The sequence below is a fragment of the Vanellus vanellus genome, assembly GCF_965231255.1.
Source record: "Vanellus vanellus genome assembly, contig: HAP1_SCAFFOLD_33, whole genome shotgun sequence".
Taxonomy (NCBI): domain Eukaryota; kingdom Metazoa; phylum Chordata; class Aves; order Charadriiformes; family Charadriidae; genus Vanellus; species Vanellus vanellus.
In genome coordinates, this window is record NW_028128339.1 from 3089561 (window position 1) to 3103065 (window position 13505).

General features: G+C 52.7%; 1 protein-coding gene across 1 annotated transcript in view; it reads right to left on the reverse strand.

Annotated features, from left to right (window-relative positions):
• LOC309684591 (electroneutral sodium bicarbonate exchanger 1-like) overlaps positions 1-13505 on the reverse strand; it is a gene marked incomplete at both ends in the record, with an annotated part of 155351 nt that overhangs the window by 109018 nt on the left and 32828 nt on the right. The window lies entirely within an intron of this gene.

Here is a 13505-nt window from a genome sequence, read left to right on the forward strand (position 1 = left end):
AAGATACCCGAGATGATTTTTCTCCTTGGACAATGCTCCATCTTCTGGGACGCATCTGAGATTCCTACCAGGCGTCTCCCAGAGACATTTTTCCTGTGGTTTGGGTCCCTGTAATCCCGGGTAGCAACCCCAGACTCCTCCAGGGAAGATACCCGAGATGACTTTTCTCCTTGGACAATGCTCCATCTTCTGGGATGCATCTGAGATTCCTCCCAGGCGTCTCCCGCAGACATTTTTCCTGTGGTTTGGGTCCCTGTAATCCCGGGTAGCAACCCCAGACTCCTCCAGGGAAGATACCCGAGATGAATTTTCTCCTTGGACAAAGCTCCATCCTCTGGGATGCATCCGAGACTTGTCGCAGCTATGTCCCTGACGCTTTTTTCTCGCGGTTTAGGGTTCTGTCATCCTAGGTAGCAACCCCAGACTCCTCCAGGGAAGATACCCGAGATGATTTTTCTCCTTGGACAATGCTCCATCTTCTGGGATGCATCTGAGATTCCTCCCAGGCGTCTCCCGCAGACATTTTTCCTGTGGTTTGGGTCCCTGTAATCCCGGGTAACAACCCCAGACTCCTCCAGGGAAGATACCCGAGATGATTTTTCTCCTTGGACAATGCTCCATCCTCTGGGAAGCATCCGAGACTCCGTGCAGGTATGTCCCTGAGTGTTTGCTCCGGTGTTTTGGGGCCCTGTGATCCCGGGTAGCAACCCCAGACTCCTCCAGGGAAGATACCCGAGATGATTTTTCTCCTTGGACAATGCTCCATCTTCTGGGATGCATCTGAGAGTCCTCCCAGGCGTATCCCGTAGACATTTTTCCTGTGGTTTGGGTCCCTGTAATCCCGGTAGCAACCACAGACTCCTCCAGGGAAGATACCCGAGATGATTTTTCTCCTTGGACAAAGCTGCATCTTCTGGGATGCATCTGAGATTCCTCCCAGGCGTCTCCCGCAGACATTTTTCCTGTGGTTTGGGTCCATCTAATCCCAGATAGCAACCCCAGACTCCTCCAGGGAAGATACCCGAGATGATTTTTCTCCTTGGACAATGCTCCATCTTCTGGGATGCATCTGAGATTCCTCCCAGGCGTCTCCCGCAGACATTTTTCCTGTGGTTTGAGTCCCTGTAATCCCGGTAGCAACCCCAGACTCCTCCAGGGAAGATACCCGAGATGATTTTTCTCCTTGGACAATGCTCCATCCTCTGGGAAGCATCCGAGACTCCTTGCAGGTATGTCCCTGAGTGTTTATTCCGGTGTTTTGGGGCCCTGTGATCCCGGGTAGCAACCCCAGACTCCTTCAGGGAAGATACCCGAGATGATTTTTCTCCTTGGACAATGCTCCATCCTCTGGGAAGCATCCGAGACTCCTTGCAGGTATGTCCCTGAGTGTTTATTCCGGTGTTTTGGGGCCCTGTGATCCCGGGTAGCAACCCCAGACTCCTCCAGGGAAGATACCCGAGATGATTTTTCTCCTTGGACAATGCTCCATCTTCTGGGATGCATCTGAGAGTCCTCCCAGGCGTCTCCCGCAGACATTTTTCCTGTGGTTTGGGTCCCTGTAATCCCGGGTAACAACCCCAGACTCCTCCAGGGAAGATACCCGAGATGATTTTTCTCCTTGGACAATGCTCCATCCTCTGGGAAGCATCCGAGACTCCTTGCAGGTATGTCCCTGAGTGTTTATTCCGGTGTTTTGGGGCCCTGTGATCCCGGGTAGCAACCCCAAACTCTTCCAGGGAAGATACCCGAGATGATTTTTCTCCTTGGACAACGCTCCATCTTCTGGGATGCATCTGAGAGTCCTCCCAGGCGTATCCCGTAGACATTTTTCCTGTGGTTTGGGTCCCTGTAATCCCGGTAGCAACCACAGACTCCTCCAGGGAAGATACCCGGTATGATTTTTCTCCTTGGACAAAGCTGCATCTTCTGGGATGCATCTGAGATTCCTCCCAGGCGTCTCCCGCAGGCATTTTTCCTGTGTTTTGGGTCCCTGTAATCCCGGGTAGCAACCCCAGACTCCTCCAGGTAAGATACCCGAGATGATTTTTCTCCTTGGACAATGCTCCATCTTCTGGGATGCATCTGAGATTCCTCCCAGGCGTCTCCCGCAGACATTTTTCCTGTGGTTTAGGTCCATGTAATCCCGGGTAGGAACCCCAGACTCCTCCAGGAAATATACCCGGGATGATTTTTCTCCTTGGACAATGCTCCATCTTCTGGGATGCATCTGAGATTTCTCCCAGGCGTCTCCCACAGACATTTTTCCTGTGGTTTGGGTCCCTGTAACCCCGGGTAGCAACCCCAGACTCCTCCAGGGATGATACCTGAGATGATTTTTCTCCTTGGACAATGCTCCATCTTCTGGGACGCATCTGAGATTCCTCCCAGGCGTCTCCCACAGACATTTTTCCTGTGGTTTGGGTCCCTGTGATCCCGGGTAGCAACCCCAGACTCCTCCAGGGAAGATACCCGATATGATGTTTCTGCTTGGACAATGCTCCTTCCTATGGGAAGCATCCGAGACTCCTTGCAGGTATGTCCCTGAGTGTTTATTCCGGTGTTTTGGGGCCCTGTGATCCCGGGTAGCCACCCCAGACTCCTCCAGGGAAGATACCCGAGATGATTTTTCTCCTTGGACAATGCTCCATCTTCTGGGATGCATCTGAGAGTCCTCCCAGGCGTCTCCCGCAGACATTTTTCCTGTGGTTTGGGTCCATCTAATCCCAGATAGCAACCCCAGACTCCTCCAGGGAAGATACCCGGGATGATTTTTCTCCTTGGACAATGCTCCATCCTCTGGGATGCATCCGAGACTTGTCGCAGCTATGTCCCCGAGTCTTTTTTCTCGCGGTTTAGGGTTCTGTCATCCCAGGTAGCAACCCCAGACTTCTCCAGGGAAGACACCTAATATGATTTTTCTCTCTTGACAGTGGTCCATCCTCCGGGATCTACCCAGAACTCCTCCCAGGCGTTTCCCGCAGAGTTTTCTCCAGTGCTTTAGGGCCCTGTGATCCCGGGTAGCAACGCCAGACTCCTCCAGTGAAGATACCCGAGATGATTTTTCTCCTTGGACAATGCTCCATACTCTGGGATGCATCCAAGACTTGTCGCAGCTATGTCCCCGACTCTTTTTTCTCGCGGTTTAGGGTTCTGTCATCCCTGGTAGCAACCCCAGACTCCTCCAGGGAAGACACCCAATATGATTTTTCTCTCTTGACAGTGGTCCATCCTGCGGGATCTACCCAGAACTCCTCCCAGGCGTCTCCCGCAGAGTTTTCTCCAGTGCTTTAGGGCCCTGTGTTCCCGGGTAGCAACCCCAGACTCCTCCAGGGAAGATACCCGAGATGATTTTTCTCCTTGGACAATGCTCCATCTTCTGGGACGCATCTGAGATTCCTCCCAGGCGTCTCCCAGAGACATTTTTCCTTTGGTTTTGCTCCCTGTAATCCCGGGTAGCAACCCCAGACTCCTCCAGGGAAGATACCCGAGATGAATTTTCTCCTTGGACAAAGCTCCATCCTCTGGGATGCATCCGAGACTTGTCGCAGCTATGTCCCTGACTGTTTTTTCTCGCGGTTTAGGGTTCTGTCATCCTAGGTAGCAACCCCAGACTCCTCCAGGGAAGATACCCGAGATGATTTTTCTCCTTGGACAATGCTCCATCCTCTTGGAAGCATCCGAGACTCCTTGCAGGTATGTCCCTGAGTGTTTATTCCGGTGTTTTGGGGCACTGTGATCCCGGGTAGCAACCCCAGACTCCTTCAGGGAAGATACCCGAGATGATTTTTCTCCTTGGACAATGCTCCATCCTCTGGGAAGCATCCGAGACTCCTTGCAGGTATGTCCCTGAGTGTTTATTCCGGTGTTTTGGGGCCCTGTGATCCCGGGTAGCAACCCCAGACTCCTCCAGGGAAGATACCCGAGATGATATTTCTCCTTGGACAATGCTCCATCTTCTGGGATGCATCTGAGAGTCCTCCCAGGCGTATCCCGTAGACATTTTTCCTGTGGTTTGGGTCCCTGTAATCCCGGTAGCAACCACAGACTCCTCCAGGGAAGATACCCGAGATGATTTTTCTCCTTGGACAAAGCTCCATCTTCTGGGATGCATCTGAGATTCCTCCCAGGCGTCTCCCGCAGGCATTTTTCCTGTGGTTTGGGTCCCTGTAATCCCGGGTAGCAACCCCAGACTCCTCCAGGGAAGACACCCAATACGATTTTTCTCTCTTGACAGTGGTCCATCCTGCGGGATCTACCCAGAACTCCTCCCAGGCGTCTCCCGCAGAGTTTTCTCCAGTGCTTTAGGGCCCTGTGATCCCGGGTAGCAACCCCAGACTCCTACAGGGAAGATACCGGAGATTATTTTCCTCCATGGACAATGCTCCATCCTCTGGGAAGCTTCCGAGACTACTTGCAGGTATGTCCCTGAGTGTTTATTCCTGTGTTTTGGGGCCCTGTGATCCCGGGTAGCAACCCCAGACTCCTCCAGGGACGATACCCGAGATGATTTTTCTCCTTGGACAATGCTCCATCTTCTGGGATGCATCTGAGATTCCTCCCAGGCGTCTCCCGCAGACATTTTTCCTGTGGTTTGGGTCCCTGTAATCCCGTGTAGCAACCCCAGACTCCTCCAGGGAAGATACCCGAGATGATTTTTCTCCTTGGACAATGCTCTATACTCTGGGATGCATCCGAGACTTGTCGCAGCTATGTCCCCGAGTCTTTTTTCTCGTGGTTTAGGGTTCTGTCATCCCAGGTAGCAACCCCAGACTCCTCCAGGGAAGACACCCGATATGATTTTTCTCTCTTGACAGTGGTCCATCCTGCGGGATCTACCCAAAACTCCTCCCAGGCGTCGCCCGCAGAGTTTTCTCCAGTGCTTTAGGGCCCTGTGATCCCGGGTAGCAACCCCAGACTCCTCCAGGGAAGATACCCGAGATGATTTTTCTCCTTGGACAATGCTCGATCTTCTGGGATGCATATGAGATTCCTCCCAGGCGTCTCCCGCAGACATTTTTCCTGTGGTTTGGGTCCCTGTAATCCCGGGTAGCAACCCCAGACTCCTCCAGGGAAGATACCCGAGATGATTTTTCTCCTTGGACAATGCTCCATCTTCTGGGATGCATCTGAGATTTCTCCCAGGCGTCTCCCACAGACATTTTACCTGTGGTTTGGGTCCCTGTAATCCCGGGTAGCAATCCCAGACTCCTCCAGGGAAGATACCCGAGATGAATTTTCTCCTTGGACAATGCTCCATCTTCTGGGATGCATCTGAGATTTCTCCCAGGCGTCTCCCACAGACATTTTTCCTGTGGTTTGGGTCCCTGTAATCCCGGGTAGCAACCCCAGACTCCTCCAGGGATGATACCTGAGATGATTTTTCTCCTTGGACAATGCTCCATCTTCTGGGACGCATCTGAGATTCCTCCCAGGCGTCTCCCACAGACATTTTTCCTGTGGTTTTGGTCCCTGTGATCCCGAGTAGCAACCCCAGACTCCTCCAGGGAAGATACCCGATATGATGTTTCTGCTTGGACAATGCTCCTTCCTATGGGAAGCATCCGAGACTCCTTGCAGGTATGTCCCTGAGTGTTTATTCCGGTGTTTTGGGGCCCTGTGATCCCGGGTAGCCACCCCAGACTCCTCCAGGGAAGATACCCGAGATGATTTTTCTCCTTGGACAATGCTCCATCTTCTGGGATGCATCTGAGATTCCTCCCAGGCGTCTCCCGCAGACATTTTTCCTGTGGTTTGGGTCCATCTAATCCCAGATAGCAACCCCAGACTCCTCCAGGGAAGATACCCGGGATGATTTTTCTCCTTGGACAATGCTCCATCCTCTGGGATGCATCCGAGACTTGTCGCAGCTATGTCCCCGAGTCTTTTTTCTCGCGGTTTAGGGTTCTGTCATCCCAGGTAGCAACCCCAGACTTCTCCAGGCAAGACACCTAATATGATTTTTCTCTCTTGACAGTGGTCCATCCTGCGGGATCTACCCAGAACTCCTCCCAGGCGTCTCCCGCAGAGTTTTCTCCAGTGCTTTAGGGCCCTGTGATCCCGGGTAGCAACCCCAGACTCCTCCAGGAAATATACCCGGGATGATTTTTCTCCTTGGACAATGCTCCATCCTCTGGGATGCATCCGAGACTTGTCGCAGCTATGTCCCTGAGTCTTTTTTCTCGCGGTTTAGGGTTCTGTCATCCCAGGTAGCAACCCCAGACTCCTCCAGGGAAGATACCCGAGATGATTTTTGTCCTTGGACAATGCTCTATACTCTGGGATGCATCCGAGACTTGTCGCAGCTATGTCCCCGAGTCTTTTTTCTCGCGGTTTAGGGTTCTGTCATCCCTGGTAGCAACCCCAGACTCCTCCAGGGAAGACACCCGATATGATTTTTCTCTCTTGACAGTGGTCCATCCTGCGGGATCTACCCAGAACTCCTCCCAGGCGTCTCCCGCAGAGTTTTCTCCAGTGCTTTAGGGCCCTGTGATCCCGGGTAGCAACCCCAGACTCCTCCAGAGAAGATACCCGAGATGATTTTTCTCCTTGGACAATGCTCCATCTTCTGGGATGCATCTGAGATTTCTCCCAGGCGTCTCCCACAGACATTTTTCCTGTGGTTTGGGTCCCTGTAATCCCGGGTAGCAACCCCAGACTCCTCCAGGGAAGATACCCGAGATGATTTTTCTCCTTGGACAATGCTCCATCTTCTGGGACGCATCTGAGATTCCTCCCAGGCATCTCCCACAGACATTTTTCCTGTGGTTTGGGTCCCTGTGATCCCGGGTAGCAACCCCAGACTCCTCCAGGGAACATACCCGAGATGATCTTTCTCCTTGGACAATGCTCCATCTTCTGGGATGCATCTGAGATTCCTCCCAGGCGTCTCCCGCAGACATTTTTCCTGTGGTTTGGGTCCCTGTAATCCCGGGTAGCAACCCCAGACTCCTCCAGGGAAGATACCCGATATGATGTTTCTGCTTGGACAATGCTCCTTCCTATGGGAAGCATCCGAGACTCCTTGCAGGTATGTCCCTGAGTGTTTATTCCGGTGTTTTGGGGCCCTGTGATCCCGGGTACCCACCCCAGACTCCTCCAGGGAAGATACCCGAGATGATTTTTCTCCTTGGACAATGCTCCATCTTCTGGGATGCATCTGAGATTCCTCCCAGGCGTCTCCCGCAGACATTTTTCCTGTGGTTTGGGTCCATCTAATCCCAGATAGCAACCCCAGATTCCTCCAGGACAGATACCCGGGATGATTTTTCTCCTTGGACAATGCTCCATCCTCTGGGATGCATCCGAGACTTGTCGCAGCTATGTCCCCGAGTCTTTTTTCTCGCGGTTTAGGGTTCTGTCATCCCAGGTAGCAACCCCAGACTCCTCCAGGGAAGACACCCAATATGATTTTTCTCTCTTGACAGTGGTCCATCCTGCGGGATCTACCCAGAACTCCTCCCAGGCGTCTCCCGCAGAGTTTTCTCCAGTGCTTTAGGGCCCTGTGATCCCGGGTAGCAACCCCAGACTCCTCCAGGGAAGATACCCGAGATGATTTTTCTCCTTGGACAATGCTCCATCTTCTGGGAAGCATCTGAGATTCCTACCAGGCGTCTCCCAGAGACATTTTTCCTGTGGTTTGGGTCCCTGTAATCCCGGGTAGCAACCCCAGACTCCTCCAGGGAAGATACCCGAGATGATTTTTCTCCTTGGACAATGCTCCATCTTCTGGGATGCATCTGAGATTCCTCCCAGGCGTCTCCCGCAGACATTTTTCCTGTGGTTTGAGTCCCTGTAATCCCGGGTAGCAACCCCAGACTCCTCCAGGGAAGATACCCGAGATGAATTTTCTCCTTGGACAATGCTCCATCTTCTGGGACGCATCCGAGACTTGTCGCAGCTATGTCCCTGAGTCTTTTTTCTCGCGGTTTAGGGTTCTGTCATCCTAGGTAGCAACCCCAGACTCCTCCAGGGAAGATACCCGAGATGATTTTTCTCCTTGGACAATGCTCCATCTTCTGGGATGCATCTGAGATTCCTCCCAGGCGTCTCCCGCAGACATTTTTCCTGTGGTTTGGGTCCCTGTAATCCCGGGTAACAACCCCAGACTCCTCCAGGGAAGATACCCGAGATGATTTTTCTCCTTGGACAATGCTCCATCCTCTGGGAAGCATCCGAGACTCCGTGCAGGTATGTCCCTGAGTGTTTACTCCGGTGTTTTGGGGCCCTGTGATCCCGGGTAGCAACCCCAGACTCCTCCAGGGAAGATACCCGAGATGATTTTTCTCCTTGGACAATGCTCCATCTTCTGGGATGCATCTGAGAGTCATCCCAGGCGTATCCCGTAGACATTTTTCCTGTGGTTTGGGTCCCTGTAATCCCGGTAGCAACCACAGACTCCTCCAGGGAAGATACCCGAGATGATTTTTCTCCTTGGACAAAGCTCCATCTTCTGGGATGCATCTGAGATTCCTCCCAGGCGTCTCCCGCAGACATTTTTCCTGTGGTTTGGGTCCATCTAATCCCAGATAGCAACCCCAGACTCCTCCAGGGAAGATACCCGAGATGATTTTTCTCCTTGGACAATGCTCCATTTTCTGGGAAGCATCCGAGACTCCTTGCAGGTATGTCCCTGAGTGTTTATTCCGGTGTTTTGGGGCCCTGTGATCCCGGGTAGCAACCCCAGACTCCTTCAGGGAAGATACCCGAGATGATTTTTCTCCTTGGACAATGCGCCATCCTCTGGGAAGCATCCGAGACTCCTTGCAGGTATGTCCCTGAGTGTTTATTCCGGTGTTTTGGGGCCCTGTGATCCCGGGTAGCAACCCCAGACTCCTCCAGGGAAGATACCCGAGATGATTTTTCTCCTTGGACAATGCTCCATCTTCTGGGATGCATCTGAGAGTCCTCCCAGGCGTATCCCGCAGACATTTTTCCTGTGGTTTGGGTCCATGTAATCCCAGATAGCAACCCCAGATTCCTCCAGGACAGATACCCGGGATGATTTTTCTCCTTGGACAATGCTCCATCCTCTGGGATGCATCCGAGACTTGTCGGAGCTATGTCCCCGAGTCTTTTTTCTCGCGGTTTAGGGTTCTGTCATCCCAGGTAGCAACCCCAGACTCCTCCAGGGAAGACACCCAATATGATTTTTCTCTCTTGACAGTGGTCCATCCTGCGGGATCTACCCAGAACTCCTCCCAGGCGTCTCCCGCAGAGTTTTCTCCAGTGCTTTAGGGCCCTGTGATCCCGGGTAGCAGCCCCAGACTCCTCCAGGGAAGATACCCGAGATGATTTTTCTCCTTGGACAATGCTCCATCTTCTGGGACGCATCTGAGATTCCTACCAGGCGTCTCCCAGAGACATTTTTCCTGTGGTTTGGGTCCCTGTAATCCCGGGTAGCAACCACAGACTCCTCCAGGGAAGATACCCGAGATGATTTTTCTCCTTGGACAATGCTCCATCTTCTGGGATGCATCTGAGATTCCTCCCAGGCGTCTCCCGCAGACATTTTTCCTGTGGTTTGGGTCCCTGTAATCCCGGGTAAGAACCCCAGACTCCTCCAGGGAAGATACCCGAGATGATTTTTCTCCTTGGACAATGCTCCATCCTCTGGGAAGCATCCGAGACTCCGTGCAGGTATGTCCCTGAGTGTTTACTCCGGTGTTTTGGGGCCCTGTGATCCCGGGTAGCAACCCCAGACTCCTCCAGGGAAGATACCCGAGATGATTTTTCTCCTTGGACAATGCTCCATCTTCTGGGATGCATCTGAGAGTCCTCCCAGGCGTATCCCGTAGACATTTTTCCTGTGGTTTGGGTCCCTGTAATCCCGGTAGCAACCACAGACTCCTCCAGGGAAGATACCCGAGATGATTTTTCTCCTTGGACAAAGCTCCATCTTCTGGGATGCATCTGAGATTCCTCCCAGGCGTCTCCCGCAGACATTTTTCCTGTGGTTTGGATCCATCTAATCCCAGATAGCAACCCCAGACTCCTCCAGGGAAGATACCCGAGATGATTTTTCTCCTTGGACAATGCTCCATCTTCTGGGATGCATCTGAGATTCCTCCCAGGCGTCTCCCGCAGACATTTTTCCTGTGGTTTGGGTCCCTGTAATCCCGGTAGCAACCCCAGACTCCTCCAGGGAAGATACCCGAGATGATTTTTCTCCTTGGACAATGCTCCATCCTCTGGGAAGCATCCGAGACTCCTTGCAGGTATGTCCCTGAGTGTTTATTCCGGTGTTTTGGGGCCCTGTGATCCCGGGTAGCAACCCCAGACTCCTTCAGGGAAGATACCCGAGATGATTTTTCTCCTTGGACAATGCTCCATCCTCTGGGAAGCATCCGAGACTCCTTGCAGGTATGTCCCTGAGTGTTTATTCCGGTGTTTTGGGGCCCTGTGATCCCGGGTAGCAACCCCAGACTCCTCCAGGGAAGATACCCGAGATGATTTTTCTCCTTGGACAATGCTCCATCTTCTGGGATGCATCTGAGAGTCCTCCCAGGCGTATCCCGTAGACATTTTTCCTGTGGTTTGTGTCCATCTAATCCCAGATAGCAACCCCAGATTCCTCCAGGACAGATACCCGGGATGATTTTTCTCCTTGGACAATGCTCCATCCTCTGGGATGCATCTGAGACTTGTCGCAGCTATGTCCCCGAGTCTTTTTTCTCGCGGTTTAGGGTTCTGTCATCCCAGGTAGCAACCCCAGACTCCTCCAGGGAAGACACCCAATATGATTTTTCTCTCTTGACAGTGGTCCATCCTGCGGGATCTACCCAGAACTCCTCCCAGGCGTCTCCCGCAGAGTTTTCTCCAGTGCTTTAGGGCCCTGTGATCCCGGGTAGCAACCCCAGACTCCTCCAGGGAAGATACCCGAGATGATTTTTCTCCTTGGACAATGCTCCATCTTCTGGGATGCATCTGAGATTTCTCCCAGGCGTCTCCCGCAGACATTTTTCCTGTGGTTTGGGTCCCTGTAATCCCGGGTAGCAACCCCAGACTCCTCCAGGGAAGATACCCGAGATGATTTTTCTCTTGGACAATGCTCCATCTTCTGGGATGCATCTGAGATTTCTCCCAGGCGTCTCCCGCAGAGTTTTCTCCAGTGCTTTAGGGCCCTGTGATCCCGGGAAGCAATCCCAGACTCCTCCAGGGAAGATACCCGAGATGAATTTTCTCCTTGGACAATGCTCCATCCTCTGCGATGCATCCGAGACTTGTTGCAGCTATGTCCCCGAGTCTTTTTTCTTGCGGTTTAGGGTTCTGTCATCCCAGGTAGCAACCCCAGACCCCTCCAGGGAAGACACCCAATATGATTTTTCTCTCTTGACAGTGGTCCATCCTGCGGGATCTACCCAGAACTCCTCCCAGGCGTCTCCCGCAGAGTTTTCTCCAGTGCTTTAGGGCCCTGTGATCCCGGGTAGCAACCCCAGACTCCTCCAGGGAAGATACCCGAGATGATTTTTCTCCTTGGACAATGCTCCATCTTCTGGGATGCATCTGAGATTCCTCCCAGGCGTCTCCCGCAGACATTTTTCCTGTGGTTTTGGTCCCTGTCATCCCGGGTAGCAACCCCAGATTCCTCCAGGGAAGATACCCGAGATGAATTTTCTCCTTGGACAATGCTCCATCCTCTGGGATGCATCCGAGACTTGTCGCAGCTATGTCCCCGAGTCTTTTTTCTCGCCGTTTAGGGTTCTGTCATCCCAGGTAGCAACCCCAGACTCCTCCAGGGAAGACACCCAATATGATTTTTCTCTCTTGACAGTGGTCCATCCTGCGGGATCTACCCAGAACTCCTCCCAGGCGTCTCCCGCAGAGTTTTCTCCAGTGCTTTAGGGCCCTGTGATCCCAGGTAGCAACCCCAGACTCCTCCAGGGAAGATACCCGAGATGATTTTTCTCCTTGGACAATGCTCCATCTTCTGGGATGCATCTGAGATTCCTCCCAGGCGTCTCCCGCAGACATTTTTCCTGTGGTTTTGGTCCCTGTCATCCCGTGTAGCAACCCCAGATTCCTCCAGGGAAGATACCTGAGATGAATTTTCTCCTTGGACAATGCTCCATCCTCTGGGATGCATCCAAGACTTGTCGCAGCTATGTCCCCGAGTCTTTTTTCTCACGGTTTAGGGTTCTGTCATCCCAGGTAGCAACCCCAGACTCCTCCAGGGAAGACACCCAAGATGATTTTCCTCTCTTGACAGTGGTCCATCCTGTGGGATCTACCCAGAACTCCTCCCAGGCGTCTCCCGCAGAGTTTTCTCCAGTGCTTTAGGGCCCTGTGATCCCGGGTAGCAACCCCAGACTCCTCCAGGGAAGATACCCGAGATGATTTTTCTCCTTGGACAATGCTCCATCTTCTGGGATGCATCTGAGATTTCTCCCAGGCGTCTCCCGCAGACATTTTTCCTGTGGTTTGGGTCCCTGTAATCCCGGGTAGCAACCCCAGACTCCTCCAGGGAAGATACCCGAGATGATTTTTCTCCTTGGACAATGCTCCATCTTCTGGGATGCATCTGAGATTTCTCCCAGGCGTCTCCCGCAGACATTTTTCCTGTGGTTTGGGTCCCTGTGATCCCGGGTAGCAACCCCAGACTCCTCCAGGGAAGATACCCGAGATGATTTTTCTCTTGGACAATGCTCCATCTTCTGGGATGCATCTGAGATTTCTCCCAGGCGTCTCCCGCAGACATTTTTCCTGTGGTTTGGGTCCCTGTGATCCCGGGTAGCAACCTCAGACTCCTCCAGGGAAGATACCCGAGATGAATTTTCGCCTTGGACAATGCTCCATCCTCTGGGATGCATCCGAGACTTGTCGCAGCTATGTCCCCGAGTCTTTTTTCTCGCGGTTTAGGGTTCTGTCATCCCAGGTAGCAACCCCAGACTCCTCCAGGGAAGACACCCAAGATGATTTTTCTCTCTTGACAGTGGTCCATCCTGCGGAATCTACCCAGAACTCCTCCCAGGCGTCTCCCGCAGAGTTTTCTCCAGTGCTTTAGGGCCCTGTGATCCCGGGTAGCAACCCCAGACTCCTCCAGGGAAGATACCCGAGATGATTTTTCTCCTTGGACAATGCTCCATCTTCTGGGATGCATCTGAGATTCCTCCCAGGCGTCTCCTGCAGACATTTTTCCTGTGGTTTTGGTCCCTGTGATCCCGGGTAGCAACTCCAGACTCCTCCAGGGAAGATACCCGAGATGATTTTTCTCTTGGACAATGCTCCATCTTCTGGGATGCATCTGAGATTTCTCCCAGGCGTCTCCCGCAGAGTTTTCTCCAGTGCTTTAGGGCCCTGTGATCCCGGGTAGCAATCCCAGACTCCTCCAGGGAAGATACCCGAGATGAATTTTCTCCTTGGACAATGCTCCATCCTCTGCGATGCATCCGAGACTTGTTGCAGCTATGTCCCCGAGTCTTTTTTCTTGCGGTTTAGGGTTCTGTCATCCCTGGTAGCAACCCCAGACCCCTCCAGGGAAGACACCCAATATGATTTTTCTCTCTTGA